The sequence below is a fragment of the Brachycentrus maculatus genome, unplaced genomic scaffold, assembly GCF_059751285.1.
Source record: "Brachycentrus maculatus isolate JH-2025_06_01 unplaced genomic scaffold, ASM5975128v1 h1tg000241l, whole genome shotgun sequence".
Lineage (NCBI taxonomy): Eukaryota > Metazoa > Arthropoda > Insecta > Trichoptera > Brachycentridae > Brachycentrus > Brachycentrus maculatus.
Window position 1 is genome coordinate 337,082 of NW_028280992.1, and position 22,064 is coordinate 359,145.

The 22,064-nt window shown below is 32.9% G+C and overlaps 1 protein-coding gene across 4 annotated transcripts in view; it reads left to right on the forward strand.

Moving 5' to 3' along the window:
* cib (thymosin beta cib) overlaps positions 1-22,064 on the forward strand; it is a 45,168-nt gene that overhangs the window by 12,876 nt on the left and 10,228 nt on the right. The gene's annotated exons all lie outside the window — the stretch shown is intronic.

Sequence of the window (22,064 nt, forward strand, 5' to 3'; positions counted from 1 at the left end):
AAAACATATATTTGGACACACTCAAAATGTTGTTAATAAATTATCTGGTCAAATTATAAGCTAAAATATTTATTTATTTAAACTTCACGTAAAGAAAATAAATAAGTACATTGGCGGGCTTATTGCTAAAAAGTAATATCTTCCAAACAAATGAAAAGGATATTTTTAAGGAAACATTCAACTGGAGTTTCTCATGTATGTGATTATAATCCAGGATTCGGACCTCACATACAAAAAAAAATTGTGCTCAATAAAAAAAGGTCAGGTTACGAGTCGTAACAATCGGCGGGTATGTATGAGGAGATGCATGAACGTGGAAGAGGCGAAGAATGTTTGCAAAGACAGAGTGGTGTGGCGTTCTATTCTCTCTGCCTACCCCTCCGGGGAACCGGCGTGATGGGTAGTTAGTTAGTTTTAAAAAAAACTTCTTCGTCTCACCAATAGATGTCACTAGTGAAAATTCTAGTGATTCTTATACAATATTTCAAAAATGGATCATATATATATATAGATCCAAGAATTTGAGTAGTGTGGTTGTCAATCGTGGCTAAAATTGGTGAATTAACACTTGTGTAAAGTGATCACTTCAACTAGCCTTTGACGGTCGTCAGTCCCGTAAATGCCCAGTCTTCCATATTCTTTTTCATCTTTGATGAGATGTCAAAAAATAATATTCTTAACAACATTGTAGCTACAGAGTGTCATAAGTAATTCCTTTCTTTATTTTATTAATGGTCATCACACCTGGTGTTGACGTCAAATGATGTCTAATTATCTCGTGGTTTCTATAATATAGTGAACAAAATAACCAATAGACGTATTGACTATTATATTGATAATATTACTCGCGTCGAAGAGAGAACTAGGACTACCTAATACTGTATGATTTTTCAATAAGTTGCGCAAAAAATCGACGGACCTTGTCTCGTCTGATGCTGTTACCACATGGCGTTTTTCTGATCTCCATAATGGTAATCTACGATTGTCCGTGTCCCGATTCATGGCTGTGTACCGTTCAGTTGACGTATTATCATAAAGAGATTTCTTGATCAGTATTACACATGACCCTATTCGCCCCTACAAGGCAAGGCCCGCCTCGGTACACAGGCTAGATTAGTAGGTAGGCTTGCGCGATGTTGTGAAATATTTCCAGAATTCGAGACCGCGGCCGGCATCTGTTGCCATTTGCATTTCGTGAGGCGATTCGTCCGCGGATGTCGCCTGGAATAATTGGACTTCAATATCCACAACTACCGAAAAACGATTGTACTTTGAAAAACCCTCCAATTTTGTATTTTTTTTTGTATTTTTTTCATTGATTGAAAAAGAGAGTCATCCGTTGGATCCTTATTTCATTACTGTTGTTATTTATACACCAGATGGTCAAATATATTGCATATGTAATCAATTTTGACACGGCTTGCCTTAACAATTTTTCTCACGAATGACCTTAATAATTTGGACCACGTTTATCAGCTGGTCAAATCTATGTTTGATCTTTACAAACTTTTCTTCTACTGGTGCTTATTCGCGCCTAATTTTTTGTGTTTTACATTACATAGCATTAAATCACACAATAAATATTTCTCATTTTAATGAGCAGATATCGCTCACTCCATTCAACAACGTCATATATATACAGGTAATAAGCCCTGTAAATACTTAAACTTCCACATCCTTCTTCATCTATGTTGAAATGTAAAAATATTGTAATTCCTAAGTGAATGAAGAAAATCCAGATTTGTGACACACTCAAAATCTTGTAAAATGTAAAAGTATTATAATTAAAATGTAAATTTGTTTTAAAATCACTGTAAATTTTATAGTGATTTTAAATCAAAGTTACATTTTAATTATAAAATGGAAAATCACAAAGTTAGTGCTTCAAATATAAATTATGTATAAAAGTATTTATTATTTAAGTCGTCAGTTTATTCGCATTGTTAAGGATATGTGATCCGTTACTAAGTCAACTTGAGAATTCTGTAAATATAATAGTATCTACCGACGCGAAGTGCATCACGCCATGAATGCATCGTAAAAAATAATTACTCCGTATGATATCAGGTTTTGAGGGGATTCTCAGAAAAGAGTTGCACTGCAAGTGCAAGGAACAGCAACGTGACATCGTGACATTCATGGTTTCTGCACACGAAAGCCGAAACAGGAGGCAATAAATCCATTAAATAAAAGAAAATTGATAGTAACCGTTAAATGCAAAGCATCCTAGTACCAACCCCAACGTATAGAAGTAAAGCGTGGGGAAAGAAGAGTGAAAGCAAACTGAATGCTGTCGAAATGCGATCATTCACACGAATATGCTTCGAATATGTATGTTGTACATACATGTTTTTGGAATGCCCAGAAAATGTACTATATGCCAGAAAAAGCGGCATATTTTTAACTTAATATTTACCCGCTACAGGGCAGAAAGTGTTGTTTTTGCATTTTGAAGAAAAGGTATTGTTTGATTATTTTTTTAAATATACTAAATATTTTTCAAATGGAGAAAAAACCTTCATATTTTATCTAAAAAGATCTGTTGTACAGTAAAAAGTTCAATAAGTTGCTTGATATTTATTTTTAATACATTTTATTATATTTTTAAACTTTAAAAACGATCTCCTGAAATATCAAGTTTTTTGATATATGACGTTGTTAAAAGGAGTGAGCGATGTATAAAGTGATACTCATCTTAACTTAAGACAGGTCATAAGCCCGCAAATAGCCAGACTTCCATATTCTTCTTCATCCATGTTGAGGTGTCAAAATGTACATTATATTCGGACCATTTCAATTGAGTCCGCCGATGTGGTGACTCAAATTCCCGTTTGAATGCATCTTTTGTTCTACTTTGTATAATGTAATCTTGTAACGCTCCCCAGCTCTGCCCACCCATATCTCTCCGCACACCAGAGGTGTCGAACCAATAGCAAAATAATTGTGATATAAAACTAACTAACCATCACGCCGCTTTCCGCAAGGGTAGGCAGAGAGAGAGAGTAAAACGCCATACCGCTCTGACTTTGCAAACAATCTTCGTTTCTTCCACATTCATGCATCTCATCATACATTTTCGCCGATTAATCACACTCCTGACCTGACCATTATTAAGTATTTGGAATACCTGATCATGCCAAGTTTTCCTCGATCTTCTTCTGCTCCTTTTTCCAACTAGGGTCGCCTCATAATTTTTTTGTACTGTCTTTACTCATTCGTTCCACATGCCCTACCTCTCTTATTTTTTATCGATATTATTCATCTCGGCCTTGCATTCTTTCCTTATTTCACCATTCGAATATCTATCGTACATCGTACCGCACATTCGTCTGAGAGATCGCATTTCGACAGCATTAAGTCTGCTTTCATCCTTTTGCCGACTCCGTGCTTCACTTCGCCCTTAATGGCGCTATATAAATTATCTAAAATTATCGTTATCACAAAATTTTGCTGACACTTTTTGACGATAGAGAATAATCGCCTACGATTTGAAAATATTTATCGAAACATCTGGAAAATGGTTCCGCATCTCTTCTCCGCCTAATCTAAGCAAATAGGTACACGACGCTTTGAAATACACGTAAATATAGTAGGTATGTCTATTTGTATGGAGCACTCGTCGACCTCCGCCATATTGGATTCGCTAAAATCCGCCGAACGAAAGTTGGTCCGGCTGCGGGAGGCTGTGTAGACTGGCTAAGGGGGGATCTGGTCCACAGTCTGTAGTGGTGTTAGGCACTGCAGTGCGAGGAGTGGATGACTCACTGCAGACCGGCTGATCGATTATGGGACATACCTACATTGTGTATGTACGAGTAGGTACTTGCCCATGCCACAGCCACGCTACTGTGACTACCAGATTGCGTCCAGACATTGGGATGTGTCTTATGTCAAATCGCTCACTCCTTTCAACAACTTCAAAAATCAAAAAACTTGATTTTCAGGAGATAATAAAATACAACTTAGTATCCTCAAAAAATCTGTGTTTGATTTAATGAATAATGATGATGATAAAATGAATAATGATTAAAGAAAACGCTTGTTTTTTACCACTTGAGTTTTATTATAGACTACATGTTTCAGAAGTATAATAATATATATAATATATAATTTCCATAATTCAGGTCTGTATAATAACTAAAATATAAAATTGTTCTATAAATAAGGAGAGGGGAAAGTAAAGGGAAAGGGTTAGTCAAGACCTGAATGATGGAAGTTTAACTTCTGAAATATGTAGTCTATAATAAAACTCAAATGGTAAAAAACAAGTGTTTTCTTTAATCATTGTAATATGTCTTACCACAAAGTTAATGCCGAAACAATAAATAAAATAAAAATGAATACATAAATTAAAACGGAGTTCTGCAAATTAAACGTCAAATCAATAAATAAATAATATAAAAATGAAGTAAGTGTTTACTCTTATGATTTTGTAAAAGGCTGTAGATGCATCTATCAGAAACCGTTATAAAAATTGGTTTGTGTCTTAAGTCGACAGCCCACATTGAACGATTTACATAGATTTCAATCTCGTTCGTTTTTACAATGTTGAATTACCTTGGTAGTTTTATTCATATATTACCGTTATGTGGTAATTAGTTTCGAAAAATGTTAAAATATTCTATGATAAATGCATAATCTCGAATTCAAAAATATCGTTTTGCTACAAGAAGTTTGTATGTGATAAATATGGTCATATTTGAGTGTTTTAAACTTTGTTTGCATTTTTAAAAGTGTGAAGAAACTAATATTATTTTAAGTATTTATATCATTCTGTAAAATGTATTGTTTGACTTTGATAACTTTCTCTAGTTTTATTATATTTTCATTATTGATTCGGCAATCATTTTGTGGTAATATCTATGCATAAAAATGATGCGGAATGGATCGAAACACGTGTCACAATGGATTTTAAGAAAAAGTGGTAATCATCAAGGAAAACTTTTATTATATTTACGTAAGATTTTTCACTCTTCTTATTAAATCTAGAGGTAAAGTTTCTCATTACTTTACATGGTTAAGAATCTCTTCTTTATGTAATACTTTACTTTTATTTATAATTACCATTTTTAACCGCTGGTCTGGGCTGGTATTGTCAGGAATTAGACGTGTTTTTTTTTCTGAATACAAATAAAAATACTTCAAACGTCAAAAATTAACATCCGCATGCCCTGAAACGAATTAAATTAATTTTACATTAATTTCTTAATTTTTTATGAAAATCATTGTTTAGGGTTACGCACTAAGTTCGTTGAGTTCTGAGTGTATTTTACGTATATTACTAACTAGCTAACCATCACGCCGCTTCCCCACAGGGTTAAGCAGAGAGAATAGAACGCCACACCACTCTGTCTTTGCAAACATTCTTCACGTCTTCCACATTCGTGCATATCTTCATAGATAGCCGCCGATTATTTCGACTCGAGTATTTTATACCTGTCCTTTACAAATATATGTATATTTCAATTACAGGTATATCGCTCACTCCTTTCAACAACGTCAACTATCGAAAACTTGATTTTTCAGGAGATCGTTTTTAAAATTTAAGAATATGTAAAATGTATTAAAATAAATATCAAACCACTTATTGAACTTTTTACTGTGCAACAGATCTTTTAAGGAAAAACCTGAAGGTTTTTTCTCTCTGTGATAATTATTTAGTATATTTTAAAAAATAATTTAACAATACCTTTTCTTCAAAATACAAAAACAACACTTTCTGCCCTGTAGCGGGTAAATATTACGTTAAAAATATGCCACTTTTGCTGGGATATAGTACATTTTCTGGACATTCCGAAAACATGCACAACTGAAAATTTACGATTTTTGATATATGTATGACGCTGTTGAAAGAAGTGAGCGATATGTACTGTATATTTTTATTCCAATTTCTATCGCCATCAAGAAATTATGTTTAGAATCCACTGCAGAGGTTTGCAAGTCAGTACCCTATCCTCTGGAACGCTTGGCAGATGATGACGGGTCATTAACACTCTTCCTCCGCCGGTATTTTTAGAAATTATTCTCCATGTGTCATTGCGATGTTCTTAAATCTGTTTATTCAACTCGGAACGCTGGAAAATATGTGAATCTTTGTGCAATCTGCTTGACGACATTTTTTTTGCGTTGTCGTCCCCTCTTAAAAATTTAATTATTCTGGAATCTTCTTAGAATTATCGCGACTGTTCTAATAAAAATTATTTTGGGGATTCCACTTGGATAGATAAATTGAACAGTTTGCCAAAAATGTGACCCAATTTGAAAATAATAAAAATTCAAGTAGTGTGTCTGTTATTAATATTTTTTATATGTTCTCTTTTGCTAACCTCTTCTGTATCCTTTATAAAATTAAACAGCTTTGTTTTAACCACTTTTTTATTATTAGTACACTTTAACCCACCGGTTTACACAAGAACCTTGTCATCATCAGGGTTTATTTTATTCTAAAACATTAAAATACTCATAATTAATTACATTCCCTTACCAAAAATTTCTACACTCACGTTTTTAGTAAGTAATTAATTATGAGTATTTTAATGTTTTTAATGTTTTAGAATTTAATTAACCCTGATGATGGCAATGTTTTTGTCAAAACCGGTAGGTTTAAGTGTACTAATAATAAAAAAAGTGGTTAAAACAAAGTTGTTTGATTTTATACAGGTTATGAAATGTGCCACAAAGTATCTGCGAAAAACATTCAAGAAATCTTCTGTATCCCTTCATATATATTTCACTCTTCTCAGATTTGAAGCACTTTACTTCTTTCGTATTAAAAATTGCAATCTACACCTAGTTGTTTGGCTAACGCCTCTGACGTCACGAAAAGTCTACCCTGACAAGGTCGTTCTCCCTCGGGCCATTCATCTTTATTTATCTCGGTCATCCTAACAAGCTTGCTCCGCAGGGATATTTATCCACAACTTGCATAATTATCACGAATTAAAAAATAATATCAATGCATAAATCAAATAATATCATATCAAGTATTTCAAATAATACTTGAAAGTGGTAAGGTTGGAACAATTGGCGGGTATGTATGAAGAGAATGTGGAAGAGGCGAAGATTATTGCAAAGACAGAGTTGTGTGGCGTTCTATTCTCTCTGCCTACCCTTGCGGAAAAGCAGCGTGATGGTTAGTTAGTTAGTTACTATATATATATTATTTGATTTATGCATTGATATTATTTTTTAATCCGTGATAATTATGAATATACGTTATATTGCTTTCTTATTTCTTTATCGCGTACACACATTGTGATTTTATTTTCTACATAACATTCTCAGTACTTTTGCACAATGGGTATTCGTGAATAATGTTACTTGCGACTTAGCATCATTCGAGCTAGCTATAACGTGAGAATCCTCACTCCCTCTGCTCGTCTGCCGGTTTGCTGGTGATTCATTCCTTCATTATTTCGGTTGCCCGTTCGCCTTCGAATGTCTGTACGCGATGTAATAAGTACCTACCCGGCGCATTTCGATCACTCCTTTCAACAACGTCATAAATCAAAAAACCTGATTTTTCAGGAGATCGTTTTTAAAGTTTAAAAAATAATCAAATGTTTTAAAAATAAATATCAAACCACTTATTGAACTTTTTACTGGGCAACATGTATTTTTGATAAAACATGAATGTTTTTTTCTCCATTTGAAAAATATTTAGTATGTTTAAAAAAATAATAAAGCAATGCCTTTTCTTCAAAATTCAAAAATAAAACGTTCTGCCCTGTAGCGGGTAAATATTAAGTTTAAAATATGCCGCTTTTGCCGGGATGTAGTACATTTTCTGGGCATTCCGAAAACATACACAACTGAAAATTTACGATTTTTGATATATGACGTTGTTGAAAGGAGTGAGCGATTTGTTGATGGCGGGTGAGCACATTGCCTTTAAAAGTGTTTGAAATCCGTGCACGAACTTTCTTGCCGCATAAGGAAGTCGCTTTATTACCGAGAAGGGAAATATAAAAATGCTGACAAACCACTTTGGTTTTCTACTACAAGATTAAAGCGTCAAAATGAATAACGGTCTGTCGAGAGACGTCACGCGATATTTTCGATTAGTAGAAGATGATTTTAATCCATAGTGGCAAATTATGTAGGTAGCTCAATAGAGAAGAAGACTAAGTATGGATATTTATAGGGGTTACGATCCATCATAAGCTGGTTTAAGTGATCACTTATGGACGTGTAACTTTCACCATTTTACCCATAATTGACAACCACACTACTCATTTTTTTGGAATTCATACTTATCAAAGATATCTCATCAAAGATGAAGAAGAATATGGAAGTCTGGGAATTTACGGAGCTGAAGACCGTCATATGCTGGTTTAAGTGATCACTTTACACACGTGTAACATTCACCAATTCTACCCATTATTGACAACCACACTACTCAAATTCATAAATGTATATGAATTTAGCTACTTTCTGACAGTGCAAAGTTACCTACCTTTTGTTTATCAAGTAAACATTTTATCGAAGCGATGCAGTGCCTTATGTGCCAATGCGAGTAAGGATTACAATAAGTAGTTTTTTTTAATAACGATTTTTGTTCATATCCAACTAAGCTATGACCAGGCCTTCGCTTCGAGGCTATTTATAGCATTATATTTATGCCTTCATTTCTTTCGAAAATGATGATGCCAATCGAGAAGGATTTCTGATAACATGTATTCGATCAGACGCCTGTCTGTAAACAAGCGCGTGTTTACCAAACATCGTGTAGCGAGAAGTGCGCATCAAGGTACCCGCCTGTTTTTTCTTCTTTTTTATTGCAAATTCCGATGGCGTGACAGTGCCGCATGCCATCGCCTTAGTAAATAATAAAATAATGAAATAAACAATACTATATAATACGTGGGTACCGAAAATGGCACACAAACCGTTTTTTTATACAATCGTCCGATCGGTACACTGTTTTTATTTTTTATAATATAAAACAACTTTGTTTTAACCACTTTTTATTGGTACATTTTTTTCCAACCGGTTTAGAACTAGAACCTTGTCATCATCAGGGTTTATGTACTGATTCTAAGACTTTGAAATACTCGTAGTTAGGTTATAGATGGGTAATTATCCTTCCCTTACGATAGCAAAAACTTCCACGCACTTCGTACACTACATATATTATGAAAATGTGCGTGGAAGTTTTTGGTTCTTGTTGAAACCGGTTGAAAAAAAGTGTCCCAATAAAAAGTGATTAAAACAAAATTGTTTTATTTTATAAAGTTTATAAAATGTGCCGCAAAGTATCTGCGAAAAACATTCGAGAAATATTTTTATTTTGTTTAAACTAAGTTACGGCGGATTGGGAGCTGAATCTAGATAGCTTGTATTGGACTGTGATCAATAGAATACTTATTCAGTATTATGAAACAAAAAATAGAATCATAAAATATGAAAAATTGAAAAAGTGGCACGCAAAAAACTGATCTAAGGCGTAGATGTTCGGAAAATTCATAAAAGTGGAAATATCTGGAAAACTAAGGCACTTTTACTGAGGTCGTATTTTATTTTTTTGGTGAGTCATAAGCTGGCCTTACACCCTTAAAAGGAATACGTCGGATTATGGGACGCCCTCTATGTATAATTTTTTTTAAATTATGTCGGTAATGGTACGTACTATAACATTTATTTTAACGTATTTTCGGGTGCATCCGGTGGGTAAGTGGAGATAAAACCTTAATCTTGGATTTAATAAATTGGCATTACGTATATCCATGTTTGATTAACACTCGTGAAAGAACTAAGAAAACACTTAATGTTTAATATCAACTCGTGATTCCGCGTACCGGTCTCAAGAATTAGTAAGTGAATCTATGTTTTGAAATTAACTAACCTACCTATTTTGGTAGAATCTATGTTTTGAAATTAACTAACCTACCTATTTTGGTAGAATCTATGTTTTGAAATTAACTAACCTACCTATTTTGGTAGAATCTATGTTTTGAAATTAACTAACCTACCTATTTTGGTAGGTATTTTGGGCTCTCGAGTTACAAGACGGATATTTTTGCAAATTAAAATTACGAATAAATCTTCGATTGTTTTCAATTATCTACCGCAGTTAAAATAACAGAATAATCACGTAGATAATATGCATTAAGTAACTAAACTAACTAACGATCACGCCGCTATCCCGCAGGGGTAGGCAGAGAGAATAGAACGCCACACCACTCTGCCTTTGCAAACATTCTTCGCCTCTTTCACGTTCATGCATCTCCTCATACATATCCGCCGATTATTACGACTCCTAACCTGACCACTTTCAAGTATTTGGCATACCTGATCGTGCCACGTTTTTCTCGGTCTTATATATATTTATTTCTATATTTATTCATATAAATTTATTTCTATAATATATATTTAATTCATGTAAGATGTTCATTGGATAATAATAACGAAAAACAGTAAAAACCGCTACTCTGTTATGTCACTAGCCTTCGATTATAGTTCATAGTATCTTAAAATTTTATAATCATAGCATTTTAACTGTTGTTTTTTTTTTATTTAAATTTAAATTTCACTCAGGTTCCTGAGGTTTCATTTAAAAGTAATCAAATCCTCAAATCGTCATAAAAAAATGCTACGAAAAAGTTTTCCTTTGTATAGATGTTCTGTCGACTTCGAAACATCTAGTGACTTTTGGCAATCTTTCAAGAACCTATCCCTTTTTTACTGAGTAAATTACGCATATTGCCCCTGAGTCATGTAATTTCGGACTAGTTCAAATAATAATCTTATCGTAATCAAAATACCCCTTATTTACTTTGAAAATTCACTATCAGTTTTTTTCCTATTTTGCATTTCTTTCCAAATGCATATGCATATAATGTATATATATATATATACATATATATATATATATATATATATATATATATATATATATATATATATATATATATATATATATATATATATATATATATATATTTATATATATACATATACATATATACAAATATACATATCGCTCACTCCTTTCAAGAACGCCATAAATCAAAAATCGTCAATTTTCAGTTATGCATGTTTTCGGAATGCCCAGAAAATGTACTATATCCCAGCAAAAGAGGAATATTTTAAATTACCCGCTACAGGGCAGAAAGTGCTGTTTTTGCATTTTGAAGAAAAGGTATTGTTTAATTATTTATTTTAAATATACTAAATATTTTTCAAATCGAGAAAAAACCTTCAGGTCCTAAAAAGATCTGTTGCACAGTAAAAAGTTCAATAAGTGGCTTGATATTTATTTTTAATAAATTGTATTTTATTTTTATGCTTTAAAAATCACGTTTTTTGATTTATGACGTTCTTGAAAGGAGTGAGCGATATGTAAATAAGAAATATCTTTAAGTTTTTGGTGTTTTGGTAAATGGTTATCAAAAATATTAATTCATTCATTTTAATAATCCTAAATGCATTCTGCTTTATCGTTTTTATATAGTTCATATTCGTTTTCAGTCATGTTTGATATTCCTTAACCGGTTTCTATAATAAATAGCCATTTTATTACGCAACTGTTCGAGGCATCTGTATGCACACATGCGTAAAATTGGCTAACTGTAAAACGGCGTTATTTTTACAGAAATAATAATTAACGAGGTAATAAATGCTTTTTAAAGCGTGTAATTAGAATACATAACATTTATACAGCGCTTGACCGATCATCGTTTACTTGGAATATGTTTCAATTACGTTTATATGCGATTTATAGTATCGATCTAGAAGTTATGAATAGTCGATTATTATATTAAATTCATACTGTTTTTTGCAACGGTTTTCGTCAAAATATTGGGTGCAACATTATAACCGTTTGGTTGGCAAATTAGTTATTTGAATGTACAGGTGTGGCAAGCTTCCGGTTAAATATCGGTTGCTACTCAAACATTTCTTTTTTAGTAACTATAGATTTTTTCCCCTTTTTAATTTTCGCATTCAATAGTGATCAAGATATATTTGTATTTCGAATTGTCAGCATTATTTGTTTTTTGAATTGCTTAGGCTATTTTATTTTTCAAATATTGGTTCGGCAGTCACTTTTTAGTAAAATCTATCCATTTAAGTTTTACTTCCTTAATACCACTATTTCTTAAAATCTATTGTGTCACGTGTTTCGATGCGATATTTGAAAATGACACGGAATGCATCGAAACACGTGTCACAATAGATTTGAAGAAATAGTGGTATTTACAAAGTAAAACTTATTTTATTTGTTAAAATATCTTCTTCTTTTCAATAATAACACAAGCACGTGTACTGCATTTTCGCCTGTATTTGTTAAATTTTGGTATAAATTTCGTCATCTTTTCCTTGTTTTTCTTGTATATCTTCAGTTACTGAAAGTTAGCCTATAAGTTACTAGAATATCTTAACGAGTTACTAGTTAGCCTGTAAGTTACTAGAATATCTCCCTCATCAGGGCAATGAAATCCTCAGCACGTTGAATCCCTATCTACTTCCTTATGTCGCGAAGACAGGACTTTTTCTTGCTGTGCCTCTTCTACCCTCTACTTTTATCATCATTATTTCATGGGAGAGCTAGCAGCGGTCATGTCTCATGAAGTATCTCAGGTACTAAACTTTCTTTTGCTTGATTGTCAAAAATCGGCGTATTTTCTATACTCACCTAGTACCTCCTGATTCCTCGTTCGGTCCTTCCAAGATATACGTAAAATACTTTGTCATAACCACATTCCCATGGCTTCTATGATATTGATATCTCGTAGAAGGTTCAGGCTTTACATACAAGGGTTATTATTGGCCAAATATATACCTACTTTTAGGACCTACGTTTATATCAAACGTCATCGTGTGGTTCACGATCACCATCTTCCTTGGGCTCGGGTATTCATAACTCATCACTCATCACTAATCCAATCACCGATCATGTTTATGTATCCATTATACATTATACCATTGTTTTATCAGTATGCAGAAGACAATTCGTGCCATCCTGTATGTCTGCGCACCGCCTGTCGCCGTGTAAATGATAATAATGATGAAGCATTCATCACAATAAGTATTGTCATACTCATAATACCATATACCTTGCATCAGCCGGAAGAGTTTTGAAATATATAGGTAGGCTCGCCAGATTTTTGAAATGTTCAACCGGAACACCGGAATGCCCCCAGCGAACAGTACAGTGACATAAATGACAGTTTAATTATTCTAAATAATCCTTCACAGTTAATTATTTTTAGATTTTTTGTCATCTATAATCATTTTTTTTACCGGGACGTGAAGTAAACCGGCTATTACCGGGATTTTGTCTGAAAATCGGGACTGTCCCGGCCAAACCAACCCTAAACATAGGTTATATAATGAGGAACTTATAGTATAGCTATAATATCACTGAGCGGATGTTGGAGAAGAAAAAAAATTCGAAAATTTGCCAAGGATAATTATTTGTGTAATCATCTCGCCAAATCGCTTTCATCTGATAAACTTAATTATCCATCACGTCGCTGATTCCAAAGCACGAATCACGTTGTAAAAAAAGGCTTTTAACGAACTAATTTAATACAGCGATGGGCGATCTTAATGAGAAGCCAAATTAAATAAAGACTTATTTGAAAATAAATCTTACATAATTTTTGGCTTTTTGGGTTTGATCACTTAATACGAATCACGCCAATAAGTGAACAAATTTGGTTGTATATTGCATTGTTCGCAAAGTGTGTGCCGCGGCACACTGGTGTGCCGTGGTGATTAGTGGGTGTGCCGCGGAAAAAAATCTAGTTTTGTGAAAATAACACAATTGCTCCAAATTTTGATTGCCTGTGCTCAGTTAAGTAGGCTCACATTTCGCATTAAACATAATATGTTAAATATGTTACCATAATATGGTAAATATGCACCTCTGAAATTTCTTAATTTGGTAGGTGTACCTTGAATAGAAAATTTTTGCGGAACACTGGTATGTCGCGTATTTCTAGCTCCTAATATTGTATATTTGATAATTTTACATCGAAACTTGAGCTAGAAAAAATATAAACCGAGAAAAAGTAACGAATACCAATACAGTAATAAAAAACAACAATTACCCAATGCAATGTTTATTTTGACCTATTTGTTTTTAAACCAATTATTTTCGGTGATACTGAAGAATTATGTTACATTATATTTGACCGAAAACCAGAAAATTAATGCAATTCGTTTTGATATCCCTTGAAAATATTTTTTTCACTGTATCATCCAACGTTGTCCTGTATTTGCGTCACAATTTTGGCCAAAAATTTTATAAAATACACTCTGAATAATGTTTTCGAACTGAAAATCAAAAAATTACCTCCTCATCCCTATCATATCGTTGGACATTATATCGAGATTTCTCTCCTAATATGAATACATGAAATAAATTAAAAACTTAAATAAAACATCAATTTTATCACAGGTTTGCGTAAAATAGTGTTAGTTATTTCCGGCATGAAAAAATGGCCATTGAGTAGGCACTTCCGTTTTTTAAAGTCTCGTTATAAAAATGATTACTTTATTATAAAATTTTGAACGTTTTAATAAGCTGTCGACGATATGTTCGTTCCAAAGTGACGTTCACTCATATGCCATTATTTCTCAACGTGTCTCTTAGCATATCTTTTGCCAATTTTCCACCTGTCTGTCATGCAGCATTAAGCAGAATATAATTTCGCAGTCTCCCATCTGCTAGAATTCTAAATGTTATAATATATTTGGCTGCAAGGAGGAAATAAGTAATTTATTAAGTTCCAAGAGTCGTGGCGTGGGCTCAACACACTATGTAGCTTATGCTGAAGATTGAAGATGACGTCTCCTGCTACTTAGATACATATTGCACTATCATGATATTATCCTTGTGGCTGCGCTCTTCTAGTCATGTAAGGTGCAGTTCTTCACATGTCAGCATTATTCTCCATATAAGTTCATAAAATACCGTCTAACGTCGCATGAATAATGCATAAAATTTCAAACAATCAATGACATTTCAAAATAATGTGACGTGCAGCTCGTTGAATTGAAGCAACGTTTTACCTGAGATTTTTTTATGGATTACTATGTATAGTATAATATAATAGAGAATTACCTCTCCTTGTAAAAAATGCATATATTTTTTTTAAATATCGGGAGATATTGCTTTTTAGCTTATTGCCCGCCAATATGTACATATTTCTTTTGTGTACTTTAAGTAAGTTGTAAGTTAAATAATTCCCCCTACGAACATAAAGAGCGCTTTGACATTTCGCTCAATCCTTTCAACAACGTCATATATCAAAAATCGTCAACTTTCAGTTGTGCATGTTTTCGGAATGCCCATAAAATGTACTATATGCCAGGAAAAGCGGGATATTTTTAACTTAATATTTACCCACTACAGGGCAGAAAGTGTTGTTTTTGCATTTTGAAGAAAAGTTATTGTATATAATTGTTTTTTTTAAATATCCCTAATATTTTTCAAATGGATAATAAATATTCAGGTTTTACTTAAAAGGATCTGCTGGACAGTAAAAAGTTCAATATTCATTTTTTCATTCAAACCCTTATCCGCACCCCAATGGTGCATAGGGCACTGCATAATATAAACGCAGTGTTATCTCGATCGTTAACACATGAAGGAAAGGTGATCAGCCCTCCGCTCCGGTACCAGTCCAAGGTAGTATTGAATAAATATAAGAGTGAAAAAATCACTTATATTTATTTGACCCCCCCTGGGAATCGAACCCGGGACCTCCAGTACGGTAGCCGAGCGTGCTGACCATTACGCTACGGAGGCGGACGAATTGAAAAGTTCAATAAGTGGCTTGATATTTAATTTTAATACATTTTATTATATTTTTAAATTTTTAAAACGATTTCCTGAAAAATCAAGTTTTTTGAAATATGACGTTGTTGAAAGGAGTGAACGATATATAAATGATGAATTTTATTGTAACGAATAAGTGTACGTGTTATTTTTATAACTGATTCATCTCGTTTATAATATTATATGTGTACATTGATAAAAAATCCATAACACTGATTCATCCATTCTTCTCTAGTATGTATCGTTTTATCGAGTATTTAAAATATTATTTTGTTGGCCGATTGTGTGGAGTTTCCAAGTGCGCGGCGCACAATTGCACAGGTGATTCACCCGCGTGTTTCCCGTTCCCAGTGTCTGCACCTGTCTGTCCTCTCCGACGTCTTTACCCTCTATTTCCTCATTCTAAAAGTATAATATAATACATTCTTGTAGTGATTCCTGGTTTGCCGGCAACATAATGCGTGAACTCGCCTTTTTGTGGAAGTCGCAGAGAACGGGAATTATTTGTCGATTACAGTGGAACCTCTCATGAAGAGTAATTCCCACAGCGAGCAAAAAAATGTGAAAAAGATGCTCCCTTAACGAGCGACATTTCACATAACGAGTTACGGAGAAAGGACAAGTCCCTTTTTCACGACATTTACTTGTGAGCCGGGACTTCCGCGCCAGTCAAAACAAAAAATGTTTCGCATAACGAGTGTTTCGCTTAAGGAGTAAGATTCCGGAACGAATTATGCTTGTTATGAGAGGTTCCACTCCATATTAAAAAATATATGTATATTAAAAATTTAAAAAAAAAATATATAAACTTGTATTACCATGTTAGTATTCGGCTCAACACAGGCCATGCCTAAAGAGCCGTAATACGTATAATAAATGTGTATATGAAATGAATATGTATATTGAATGTATCTATGTATTATGAAAATAAATAAATAAATAAAATAAATAAATACAGTATCTACTCAATGAATTAGGGCCACCCATTATTTCTTTGAATACTCTGAAATCTTTTGGATTATTATATTTATTTTACATAAATACTTTAAGTTTTCTATTGACATCTAATATCATGTATATTAACTTCAATAATATGTAAAATATACCTGGATTATTTAAGCCTTTACAAAATTTCAAACCCTTTTTCTTAGAAAGGTCCCTAATTAGCACAGGTAGACAGATAGTTGAAAATTAAAAAAAAAGTCCTATCTCACTTATTAGTGAAGTTTCTTGAGTTCTGGTTGTTGTTTTGTTCAGAAAGGTCATATAGTTATCGTGTCTTGTGAAAAAAACTTAATTTTTAATTTAAGTTCATAAAGTATAAATTTTTTTTGTAAACACAAGTGTTTTTTTTGAAAAGGACAAAATGGGAAAAAGTAAAGACATTTCTGAGGAAAAAAAGTCTAGTGTTATAGTGCTACTGAAATTAGGAATACTATCTAATAGAGAAATTTCAAAAAAAGAAAACGTTTCTCGTCAAACAGTGGACAGAATTTCAAAATCAATAAAAAATCAGTCACCCGCCACCAGCAATCGGCGAAAGAACTGTCGTAGGATTAGAAAAACAACACCGAGGACTGATCGAAAAATCGTTCAAAGTGCCTTAGAAAACCGTAGTGCATCAGCAAAACATTAAAAATAAAATCGGAAGAAGAGGGTATAAATATATCGGTATCAACACTGAGGCGACGTCTTTACGAAGTAAATCTGAAATGCAGGCGCCCTGTAAAAGTACCAAAATTGACACCACGAATGAAAGCGGATCGATTAAAATGGGCCAGGGTACATTGAAATTACTCGGTAGATGATTGGAAAAAGGTATTTATTTAAATTGAATTTTCAACATATCATTTTAGTAAATAAACTTATATATTTGAATTAAACTTAAATTTTCATTATTTTTCAGGTCATCTTTAGTGATGAGTGCCGGTTAGAAGCCGTGACAGAGAGCCGTCAATTCGTCAGGAGAACACCAATGGAACGTTACAATGAGGCCTGTGTGGTAAAAGTTATCAAACACCCCCCTGCAACAATGATATGGTCATGTATTATTAACAATTTACCTGGGCCGTTGTTTTTCGTGGAAGGAACAATGAACCAAAATTCCTATAATCAGGTCCTCGAACGAATTTTATTGCCCTTCTACCATACACTCGACCCAACAGAAGGTCCATACACCTTCATGCAGGATGGGGCACCTTGCCACCGGGCTAAATCAATAATAAAATTTTTGTCTAACAAAAACTGCCTTTGCTCCCCTGGTCTGGAAATTCTCCGGACTTTAATCCTATAGAAAACGTATGGAGCATGTAAAAAAATGAGGTTTACTCATTTGCAAATCCAACAGTAGACTGTCTAAAAAAAAATATTCAAAAATTTTGGTCAGAAGACGAAGAAATAAAAAACATGATAAAACAGTGCATTTTAAGTATGCCAAAAAGAATTGAGGCAGTTATTTCTGCCAAAGGTGGAAATACTAAATACTAACTATATTTATATGAAAATATATGCATAATTTAAGCGTAATAAAGTGTTCATGTGTAAATAAAATTCAATGTTGTTTTATTCAAGGTTTTCTCTGAGTTATTCCTGTTTGAATTGAGAAATTGCGCGAAATTCTGCGTGGCCCTAATTCATTGAGTAGATACTGTATATGTAATAGAAACTCTTGTCTTTTAAGCGTGAGTTTTTAGTCCGTTTGTTTGATGTATCGTTTTTATTTTATTTTGTTTTATCTACGTAGCTATCTTCTTCTTTTTACCCATCTTGGGTGTTATAGCCAGTGTCGAGTTATTAGCATGGCTATCTTTCTTTAAACCCATGCAATATTTTATTTGTTTATTTATTTTTCAAAACATATTACATACATAAGTCATATATATAATATTCCCAATGAGTAATGTCTATATCTCATTTTGGGACATGGGATTAAGGTTAACAAGACTGGAACACAAATAATAAATTTACAAAAAAGACGTAATTTATTGACGTTTTTTTTTTAAAACACCGTTTTCGCATTGAAAAAATAAGTTTTGCCTCAAAATAATTATATGGTTTTGAAAAGAAAACAGTTATTGAATGGTTAATAAATAATAATAAACCCCCTATCCGCACCCCAATGGTGCATAGGGCACTGTGTCGTATAAACGCAGTGTTATCTTGATCGTTAATACATGAAGGAAAGGTGATCAGCCGTCCGCTTCAGGTACCAGTCCAGGGTAATATTGAATAAATATTACAGTGAAAAAATCACTTATATTTATTAGACCCCCCTGGGAATTGAACCCGGGACCTCCAGAACGGTAGCGGAGCGTGCTGACCATTACACTACGGAGGTGGACAGAATTGAATGGTTAGGAGTTAAAAATATAAAATTATTTTTTCAATATATATATTTTTTTAAAACAACTTTTTTTAATTGGGCGTGACCTGGCGTCAGGCTCTCAGCGTTGCCGGACGCTAATTAACTTCTATTATTGCGAATAATGCCTTAACATGTTAGGCAAAGGGAATATTTTAAACGATATCAATATTATTTATTCTATTGGACATTGGATTATTCACCCCACAAATAAGACGTTAATTTAAATTGTTAAAATAACGCAATAACGTAGATATCAGTTCTAAAAAGATACAGTTAATTAAACTTTGAATAAAACAAATCATTTTCAGAGATAAAATCCAAATAATAATCCTATTTACATATATTTACGTTATAAATAGATACTAAAATATTCATTTATGAATTTTACTATCCGAATGGTAAATAAAGTGTTTAGTTAAATAGTAGATAAAATGTACTTATATCATACCTTCATAAACCATTTATCACAATACGGTTTTAACGTAATTTATCCATCATTTATGCTAAAGGCGTTGTTGGTTAATTTTAATTAAACATTGTGTATTTAATTATTACTATTTTTAATCAGATTTAGTATGAAATTATTAACATAATGAAAATTAAATTATATCACATATTCACAAGGCGATCTGAATATGAGCGAGTAGCTACTTTTCTTTGAATGTAGCTAGTACCTAGTACAGTAAAACCTCGATATAACGGAATAATTTGGAGGAGGGGGGGTCTGTTAAAGCCGGAAGTCCATTGTATAAGAATAGGTTTGAAATATTTTTTTTTAAATATTAACATTGTATAGGTATAAATAAATAATACAAAACAAAAACAAAATCTGTTTATTGTCTTCGGACACTCGTCGTGAAGTGAAATTACGGTTTGATATCGACGTTCTTGCAAAAGCAAGACTGAAAGGTAATCCTGCTTTGAAAATGGAATCAAGTTTTGTTTGCACTTTTGAAGGTTTGAGACATTATTTGTGATTAAATTGTAAATAAAAACACTTGTGTTTTTAACGACTAGTTTCAGGAGCTTCAGATAATTTCATGTACGGGTTTGAATATAAACTAATTATTTTTTTATAATTAAAATGTAACTTTGTTTCACTATAAATATTTTATCATAACTTAATTATAATCTCTACCGGTTTCGAAGCTTACCGCTTCTTTACCAAGACATATTTATAGTGATTTTAAAACAAAGTTACATTTTAATTATAAAATGGAAAAGCACAAAGTTAGTGCTTCAAATATAAATTATAATTAATTTTAGTTTATATATATTCAATCCCGTATATGGAAGCATCTGTAGCTTCCGAAATTTGTCGTTAAAAATAAATATAAAACTCAAATAGTAAAAAACATGTGTTTTTATTTACAATTTAATCATGTCTTATCACAAACTGAATGCTGAAACAATAAATAAAATAATATGTGATTATTATGGCCGATTTTTTTGACACTTGAATTCAAGCGTGTATAATATTAACAGGACTTTTATTTTTTTTTATATTTTAACGGATTTTTTTCCGTTAAATCCGAAATTCGTCAAATAGAAGTTTTACTGTATTACGTTATCCAACAGACCCCGGTTATTGCGCTGGTGTTCGTACCATTTGGGTACCGCTATGTGAAATTTATATATATATTTTTTTAATAAGCATCGTATGATTATAAATTCATATTTATTCATACATAATGGGCAGTGTCCGAATAAAAATTCGTCTCGAGTTGCGGATATCCGCTCCGGCCGGCCGCGCACGCCTCCCCATACCAACACACGAACACAATACCTTTATCATCTCGGGTCTCGGGTTCTTCACCCTCACTTCTCACACCTACCTACGCCTATACACAAATATTAAGTATTTTAAATACAATCGTGGATAAAATTCCACGACCGCCAATTAAATGTATACATATTTTATTATCAATATTATGAATATTTAAAGTATTTACTTTGTGGTTAGTCATTTTTACTTTTATATTTTTTTCATTTTTTTGTGTCACTCACCGAAATTTTTATGTCTATCGGTTTAGAGAAGTACCCGTCTCTTCGTCAGGACAATCACTACAACAGCATGCAAACAATACTACCCGTCACCACCATAGCACTATTACATACGAGGGCCGACCCAAAAGTGACAATAAAAAGTAAATTTTACACACTTAATGAAATGATTTTTTTTTGAAAATTTACACACTTATGTACCATGTTATGAGCCGAAAAAAAAATAAAAAATGGTTAAAAACGGTAATGTTTGGAAGTTTTTTTGACGTTTTTAGTCTCCCGATTTTTACGTTTCAGCAATTTTTTAAAAACAAATTTTTTTTTAAACAAAAAAAAAATTATTAAAAACCTTTACTGACCCTCAAAATACTGTCCATTACACGCAATTCACTTGTTCCATCGTTTTTCCCACTGATTTCAAAGCTTTGAATGACTCTTCTTGAACTTCTTGAATTGTTTGAAATCTCCTTCCTTTCAATTGCCTTTTCATCCTAGGAAAAAGAAAAAAATCACAAAGAGCAAGATCTGGAGAGTAAGGAGGATGCTCTAAAAGCTTGAATTTGTTTTTGGACAAGTAGTGTTTGATTGATTGGGCTGTGTGAGCTGGTGCATTGTCATGGTAGAGATACCATTCGCCTGTCTCCCAAAGGTCAGGTCGCTTTTTTCGGATGGTCTCCTCTTTTTTTTGTTTAAAAAAAAGTTGTTTTTAAAAAATCGCTGTGTGTAAAATTTACTTTTTATTGTTGCTTTTGGGTCAGCCCTCATACACTTAAAACTACACTATCTCATGCAATTTTGGTCGTCCCGAGGACCAACATGCATTAGGGGTTGCTGAACAAACATGCATTAAGAGCCGAGGTCTGACATGCACAGTGTGTAGTTTTAAGTATGTGAATAGTGCTATGGTTA